The sequence below is a fragment of the Petaurus breviceps genome, unplaced genomic scaffold, assembly GCF_028583685.1.
Source record: "Petaurus breviceps papuanus isolate PSGF00001 unplaced genomic scaffold, PetGlider_PUasm1.0 90847, whole genome shotgun sequence".
NCBI classification, from domain to species: Eukaryota; Metazoa; Chordata; class Mammalia; order Diprotodontia; family Petauridae; genus Petaurus; species Petaurus breviceps.
Window position 1 is genome coordinate 5,148,498 of NW_027187360.1, and position 8,950 is coordinate 5,157,447.

An 8,950-nucleotide genomic window follows, 5' to 3' on the forward strand; every position below is an offset into this window, starting at 1 on the left:
TCTTCTATATGAGATAATTTACCCCATTCTATATCTCCCCATCTCCTCTCATTATATTCCTCTCTCACCTGTTAATTTAACCTTTTAAGTATCATCCCTTCCTATTCAACTGGTCCTGTGCCCTCTGTCTATGTATACCTGTACACATATATACACATTCTCACATATGCATTCATATGCCCATATACCTTCCTATATAGACATATATATGTATGTATACATATATATATATATATACATATATATATACACTTCTGTTCCCTTCATCTATTCTCATTCTGAGAAAAGTTTCATAAGTTACAATTATCGTTTTTCCGTGTATGAATGTAAGTAGTTCAACTTTGACAAGTTCCTTATGATTTCTTTTCCCTGTTTACCTTTTCATGCTTCTCTTGCTTCTTGTAATTGAATGTCAAATTTTCTATTCAACTCTGGTTTTTTTCATCAAGAATGGGAGTGGCTAGGTGGCACAAAAAACTAGCCTTGGGCAAGTCACTTAACCCCAATTGCCCCTCCAAAAAAAAAAAAAAAGAATGCTTGAAAGTCTTATGTTCCATTGAATGACCATATTTTCCCCTGAAACATGATACTCAGTTTTTCTGGGTAGGTAATTCTTGGTTTTAATCCCAGCTCCTTTGACCTCCAGAATATCATATTGTAAGCCCTTTGATCCCTCAGTGTAGAACTGGTCAGATCCTGTGTTATTCTGATTGTGTTTCCACAATATTCAATTGGTTTTTTCCTGGCTGCTTGTAATATTTTCTCCTTGATCTGGGAATTCTGGAACCTGGCTATAATATTCCTAGGAGTTTTCTTTTTGGGGTATTTTTCAGGAGGTGATCTTTCAACCTCTATTTTGCCCTCTGGTTCTAAAACATCAGGGTAATTTTCCTTGAGAATTTCTTAGAGGATAATTTTGAGGTTCTTTTTTTGATCATTGTTTTCAGGTAGTCCAATAATTTTTAAATGATAACTCCTGGATCTATTCTCCAGGTCAGTGGTTTTTTTCAATGAGATATTTCACATTGCCTTCTATTTTTTCATTTGTTTGGATATGTTTAATAGTATCTTGATTTCTCATATAGTCACTAGCTTCCATTTGTTCCAATATAATTCTGAAGGAATGATTCTGTTTCAGTGAGCTTTTGAGATTCTTTTTCCATCTGGAAAATTCGGCTTTTTAAGGCATTTTTCTCATTGGCTTTTTGATCCTCTTTTGCCATTTGAGTTAGTCTTTTTTTTAAGGTGTTATTTTCTTCAGTCAGGTTGTTGACTCTCATTTTATAATTTTCTTGCATCATTCTCATTTCTCTTCCCAATTTTTCCTCCACTTCTCTTATTTGGTTTTCAAAATCCTTCTTAAGCTCTTCTATGGCCTGTAAGCAGCTTATTCTTTTCTTGGAAGCTTCTGGTGAAGGAGTTCTGATTTTGCTGTCTTCCTCCTGTTCCATGCTTTGATCCTTTTTGTCCCTCAAAAAGGAGTCCAAAGTTGGATTACTGTGCTTGCTTTGCTTCCCTTGTTTGCTTATGTTGCCACTCAATTACTCGACTTCTGAGCTTTTTGCCACAGTAGAACTCTGCTATCAGAGGGTGGAGCTTTGTCCCAAATCACTGGGTTTTTCTCAGCTGCTGGAGCTATTAGTTGGGTACCACTTCTGAAGCTTCCCCATGCTCTGGCAAACTGGTCACGCACCCCAGGAACTCCATCCTAGATCCAGACCCAAGTAGGTTAAAGCAAGAGTGATTACCCTTCAGACTGGTTGCTTAGACTACTGAAATCTACAGGCCAGGAGCTCTGAAGCAGCCAGGTGGTGGCAGCTGCATGGCCACAGTGCCTCAGCCACAGTGCCTCAGCCTCTTCTCACCCTGGGGGCAAAAGCCAACCGCACTCCTGAATTCCCAGGTTCCAAAGTCCATACTGCACTGACCTCTCACTTTGTCCTTAGCATCTATAGATTGATAAGTCTGCAAACCACCATAGCTGCTGATGATCTGAAGTCCCTCCAGCAGGCAGCTGGTTGTGGCCACCTTGAGGCTAAAACCTCTGGCTCACATGGGGCTGGGCTCAGCTCCCAGAGCTCTGTGCTGGCCCCTTCCTGCCAGCCTGCTGTACTGTCTTCAGCAGCAGGTTAGCTTCTCTCTGTCATTTTGTGGCTTCTGTAGCCAGCTCTGTCCAGTCCCAGCCCTGCAGTGATAGTCCTGGCAATGGCCCTTGTGATTTGTGGGTCAACTTGCCATCACATTGATCAGGCCTTGTCAGGGCCTCTGCCTACCTGTCTGTTCTTGCTGTTTCCTTTGCTGGCTCATTATCTTTGTCAAACTCCTATCTGCAGCTGTATTCTAAAATTCTATCATGGTCCCTCATTTCTTTCTACACTCTCTCATTTGGTGACCTTATTGGTTCCCAAGAGTAAAATAATAATCTCTATCCACAGGACTTCCAGATCTATGTATCCAGGCCCAGTTTGTCTTTGGAACTCTAGTCTCTCTTTTTTTGTTGTTTGTTTTTTGCTTTTTTTGTAGGGAGGAAGGAAGGGCAATTGGGGTTAAGTGATTTGCCCTAGTAAGTGTTAAGTGTCTGAGGCTGGATTTGAACTCAGGTCCTCTTGACTACAGGGCTGGTACTCTATACACTTCACCACCTAGCCACCCTGCTGGAATTCTAGTCTCTTATCATGAACTGTCATGAGAGGTTCCTATAGACCTCTCAAACTCAGCATTTCCCAAACAGAGCACATTATCTTTTTCCCCAAACCCACTTTACTTCCAATCTTCTGTATTTCTCTTGAGGGAAAGATAAAAGATAAACATTTATTAAGTGCCTGCTATGTACCAGGCACTGTGCTAAACACTTTACAAATATCTCATCTGATCCTCAAAACAACCATAAGAGGTAAGTGCTATTATTATCCCCATTTTATAGTTGAAGAGACTGAGGCAGACAGAAGTTTCTAGGTTACATAGCTATTAAGCATGTGAGGGAGGATTGCAATTCAGGTCTTCCTGATTCCAGGTCCAGTCCTCTATCTTCTGTACCACCTCGTTGCCAGAGCACTGACTCTGGAGTCAGATGGCCTGATGGCACCATCTCCTAGCCTCCCAGGACCACAGCCTTGGTGATAACCTTAACTCCTCACTCTCCCATACCATACTCAACCATTTGCCAAATGTTGTCGTTTTTACCTCCACATCATCTCTTGTCTCTATTTACTTTGCTCTACTGTCATGGCCACCACCTTAGTTCAGGCCCTCATCACCTCTTGCTTGGACTATTGCAAAAGCTTCCTAATTGACCTTTCTGTCTCAGATGTGTACATGTTGTAGTCCATTCCTCATACTACTGCCAAAGTGATTTTTATGAGAGAGAGAGAGAGAGAGAGAGAGAGAAAGAGAGAGAGAGAGAGAGAGAGAGAGAGAGAGAGAGAGAGAGAGAGAGAGACAGAGAGAGAGAGAGAGAGAGAACTAACCATTTATAGATATGGCTTATCCATTGATGTTTAATGTCTTTTGGATTATAAAATGTTATTCTGCCAAGGGATATTGACTAAAATTCTCTTAAGTACTCAACATTTCCTATCAATAGGAGTTAAACTTTGACAAACTTAGCTTCAGATTTTTAGGTAATCATTTATTATATAAAAGTTACAGAGACAAACGTTTGCACTCAAATTAAGGGAAATTTTCCTAATTACTAGAATTTACCAGAAGTGGAATAAACTATCATGGGAGGTAGTGGGTTCCCCTTCATTGGACATCCTTTAGCAGAGGCTGATAACTGCTTAAGTATGATGTAGAGAGTGTTTCCCTATTCAGATGTGAGTATAGGTTCCTGGAACTCTTCCATTTCTGAGACTACATTTTCCCTGTTCTCTTATAATTCAGTAAATGTGTTCATATTCTACTTAGTGAAAGCTATGGCTTTGAAACATTGCTATGCATTGATACTTGATAAATTATATTTTCTTTGCAAACATACAACATCTTTCTAAGTTATATACTGTACTGACACTTTTACTGGGGACTCAATAAAAAACCTTGTCAGTAATTTAATAGAAAACAACAAATTAGATGACAGTTATATTTGCAATGGATAAAGAATTCTTATTTTAGTAGTTCAGTGGATTGGTGATCTAATTAATGCAGGTATTCTCTGGCACAGATCAAAACCATCTATGCTTTGTCATCTTATTCCCTACTTGTCTATGTTTTCTTGAAGAAAAAATAATAATGATTCCCATTTTATATAACTTTACAAAGTGCTTTTCTCACAATAAACTTGAGAGATAGTACAATTTTTTATGATAGACTGAAAAAAATTTTTTTTTAGTGTAACCCACACCTCAAAGCCCATTTGTGTGGGAATCTCCTTACTAGTGGAGACTGATTATTTAATGCTCCACTCCTGCATGAAGGGTGGATTTGGTGAGAGCTTGAGAGATGATAAATCCTAGTCTTTTGGCTTCAAGCTTTGAGAGAGAAGATACACAGTTCCAGACTTTCTTGAGGTGTATGAAGGGAGAGAGAGAGAGACTCAGGGTAGAAGTCAACATGTAGTGGAGGCAATACCTTGATCATGTCCCTACCATCAGAGTCAACACTTTGATCATGTCCCTATCCTGAGTCTACTACATTAGAGACTTCAGGGAATTTCCCTTAGGTGAGATTTTGGGCTGTCTCTTGTTAACTGACTTATCTTGTTCCCAATGAGAGAGTTCATATACTCTATGTTTTGTCTGGAATATATTCTCATATAAATACTTTTGATTTCTGTTTGTTATTGGCTTAGATAAATTGGTTATTCACTATTTGCTATGTGTATTTATTGTGGAACTGACATTTGGCAGGAAGGGAGTCAAGTGTTAGATATATTGTCTGGAAGATCTCCTTCCTTGTAAAGCTATAGTGATCAGTAGTGTAGCTTAAAAGTAAAAATGATTTCCCTTAGACTAAAAATATTTCAGGGAGTAGATATATATCATTCTAACCCTATACCTTTTCTCTCTGAAGGAAGCAGAATGGCCAGCCTTTGACTGGAACTTGTTGTTTCCCTTCCTGGCAGGAATCAGAGTCTCCTTTAGAGAAGGATAAAGGAAAGAAACTCTAGAGATATCTTTTCTTATCTCCCTATAAACCAAATCTAGATAAATTCACATAGATGCATAATCTACATGGACAAAACAAAACAGCATCATAGCACACTTTACATTTAAATAAACCTAATAATTACTAACAAAAAAATTAAAGCTACAAAATAAGAGGTCAAATTTTAGATTTAACAAGGTAAAATAAAATAGAACATGCATGCAAAGACAATGCTTTTGTTCTGTGTCTCCTTTAAGGTCCAAATTCTGCTAACTCTGCCTTTGTCATAAACAGATTTCTTAAAAATCTAGGGTGTCCTGTTATTTAAATAACATTATATTTAGAAATATCTCTAGGGATACCTTGTATATATGTATGTGTGAGTTATGGTTAAAATCTGTGAACCCATGAGCCATTATTGACTACCAGAATTTGTAGACTATACCTGTCTTGAAATTATGCAGCGTTGGAAGGATCTCAGAGACCATTAATCTAAACTCTGCTTGAATCACATTTATGGAAGATGGTCATTTAGACTTTTCTTGATATCCAGGAAGGAGATAGTCGCTACATCCTAGGGTGTCTCATTCCACTTCTGGATCTCTCTAATTTTTAGGAAGCTTTTCTTATAAAGCCCAAGTCTGCCTCTTTGCAGCTCCCTCTCATCGCTTCTAGCTCTGCCCTTTAGGGCTAAGTTTAACAAGTCAAATTCATCTTCCTCCTGTCAGTTCTTCAAATACTTGAAGACAGCACTGGAATATCATGCCTGGAAGGTTTATTTTTGTACTTTTGATTGATTTATTTAACTGGAGGCAGCTGTCCTTATTATGGCTCTTAATATTATGAATAATGAGTTGGTTCTTGTACCTCTCCAACCACATATACTTTATTCCTCTACTAGATTTATGAATCACTTGAACCAATTGTTATTAAAATATTTTTCTTTTACAGATTGATCTTTTCTTTTTGTTTTCTCATCCTGAAGTTGATTGTTAGGAAGTGTTTTTCTATTTTAATACAATAGTTCATCATTCTTGCCTATTTTTTTGGAAGAAGGCTTAAAGGAAAAACCTTGATTTTTTTTCTTTAAAGATGAATGCAGTTTGTCCAGGTTTGGTAACACCAGGATAGTGAAAACCCCTTCCCCCAGCTACAACCTCTCTTCTACACAATATTTCCAATCAGGACAACACCCAGTCCTTCTTAGTCCTTATTCCCTCTGCAACCCTATTTCACTGTGCTCTCTGGAACTCTATATTACCTTTAATGAATGCTCCTTCATCCTAAATCTCTTCCTTGAAGGCCTTGTATCTTCTTATGCCAACCTGACTTTCGTCAGTGAAACCTTGTCCCTTGGCAACTATTTCTGGGGTTGGTTATTTTTCTCATGCCCTGGGAAAGACCAGAACAAGTATATTTCCTGGTGTTTCTAGATTCTCCCCCTGCTGCCCTCACTCACTTGTGCTTTTTGAAGTATATTTTCCATATTCTAATTGCTATCATTTGCCAACATCTAGGTTATTTATTGTCCCTTCCCCTTCTCTCTCCAACAGTGTGATACCAGACTCAATCTTCTTCTCTACTTCTAACCCTTGGGCAATCCTTGAATATGACACTCCATATTTCTTACATCTTAGCATTCAGACAAACCATTTCCTGTGCTTGGATTGTGAAGAAAAAACTGAGTTTTGTCTTCCTGCAGCTTCCTTTAACACTCAGCTCAGGTGTCCCTTCCTCTGAAACCTTTTCTGATCCTCTCAGTAGTTACTCTTTTCTGCCTCATCAAATTCATTTAAGTTTTACTGTGTACATATTATGTCCTCCCCTAGCGAAATGTAAGTGTAGAGACCATTTCATTTTTTCTTTCCTTAGAAGTTCATTTGATGATTTTTGGTTTTATATCACAATTATTTCTAGATAGAAAAACTCCTTTCATCTTCACCTTCAGCTTTAAAAAAAACATTAAGCAAAACCAACCCACACAGATAATGTTAATGGGATATAAGATCTTCACCCATTAATAGGCCTCATGTGGAGCCCATTAAGGAAAGCTCGTTTAGGAGAGGCTTACTTGTAGGAAGGCTTTTACACCTTTTGCTAATTTCTAATTAGGCACTGAGTCAGGAGGGTTGTGATGCCTTCTGGCTCTGAGAAGTGTATATATACTCCGAGCTGGTATTTTGCTCTCTTATGAGAAGGATCTTGTGATTCCCTGGTTGAGATTCTGAGTGGCCATAGTTCAGAGCTCCCAGATTGCTCAGATATAAAGGCTCTCTTGATCTAGGGATATATGTAAAGTATATAGTTGATTCAGGCAGTCAGAGCCCTGTCTCATGGTCTTTATTTCTCTGCTTGCATTTTCTCTGTTTGTATTTTCTCTGAGTTCAGGATGCTGACTTTTCCCTTGAACTAGTGAAAATGTAATTAAAAAAGGATCATTGACCCCTTAAACAGTTATCTTTCCTAGTAAAGCCGATCTAAGAACCTGTGCTAGCAGCCATGCTGAATATGCCAGTATGATTGTCGCTACAACACATTAACCACATCTGATAGTTTTTACAACATTCCTTATCCTAGTTCACCTTCCCTCCCCAATAAAAGGAGAGATGTATGTTTTTCCATCTCTTCTCTGGAACATAGATTAGCCCTTATAATTACAGCGCATTCACTTTTGTTTCATTAGTGTTTAACATAGTGCCTGGAGCATAATAAGTGCTTAATAAATACTTGTTTCATTTTTTTTATTGTTCTTTTACTTTAAATTAAATGTCAGTGGGTCTTTTTTTTTTGGTGTTTGCATACTTTACTATGTATTAGTTAATACTTCACATATTGTTCTGAATTCTTCATATCCACCATTTCTCATAGTGCAATATTGAGTTACATTCATGTAACAATTTGTTTAGCCATTTCTCATTGATGGATACTTAATCTGGTTTTAGTTCTTTAATACCAGCAAAGTGATCTTATGAATAGTTTAGCCCATATAGGACATTTCTTTCTGTCTTTGACTTCCTTGGTATGTATATACCCAGCAAGGGTATTTATAGGTCTAAAGTCATTAGTGACTTTTCTTTCATTATTAGAGGCTGTTAGATGGCATACTAGAATGAGAACTGACCTTAAGAGATCTCAGTTTAAATCTTGCCTCAGACAGGATTAAAACCAATTAACCTTTCTTAGCTTCAGTTTTTTCATCTGTAAAATATGGAAAACAATAGAACCTATCTCCCAATGTTGTGAAAATCAAATGAGAAAACATATGTAAAGTGATTTACAAACCTTAAAGGATTATATAATGTTAGTTTTTTTTTTCTAATTCTTTAAAGCAATCGGGGTTAAGTAACTTGCTCAAGGTTACACGGCCAGTTATTTCTGGTGGGTGCTAAGTGTCTGAGCCCGGGATTCGATCTCCAGGTCTTCTCAACACTGGAGCCGGTGCTCTTACTCGCTGTGCTACCTGGCCTCCCAATGTTAGTTATTGATATAATTCTATATTATTTTGTAGAATAGTTGAATGAAGCCACAATTCTTGTCAATGTGTGGCGGATTTCTTTCAACTCCTTTAAAGGGCTTTATTTTTAATTTTTCTGGTCTCAAGTGCCTACAGCATGGTGATATTTAATAAATATATAAATTGAATTAAACGGTTGACTGTTCCTGGACCTTCCTTGGAGGATATCTCAAAAAAAAATCTAACTTTTAAAAATTTTGATAACTGCCAGTTTCTCTAGATCTGGCAGCTTTGTGATGATAACATGTAATTTCTATTAGCTCTTCCCATCTACTTATAGTATTATAGAACCCCAGTAAGGGTATGTAATAAAATACAATGGGCCAGTCAATTAGTTGAGGTGGGGGAGAAAGA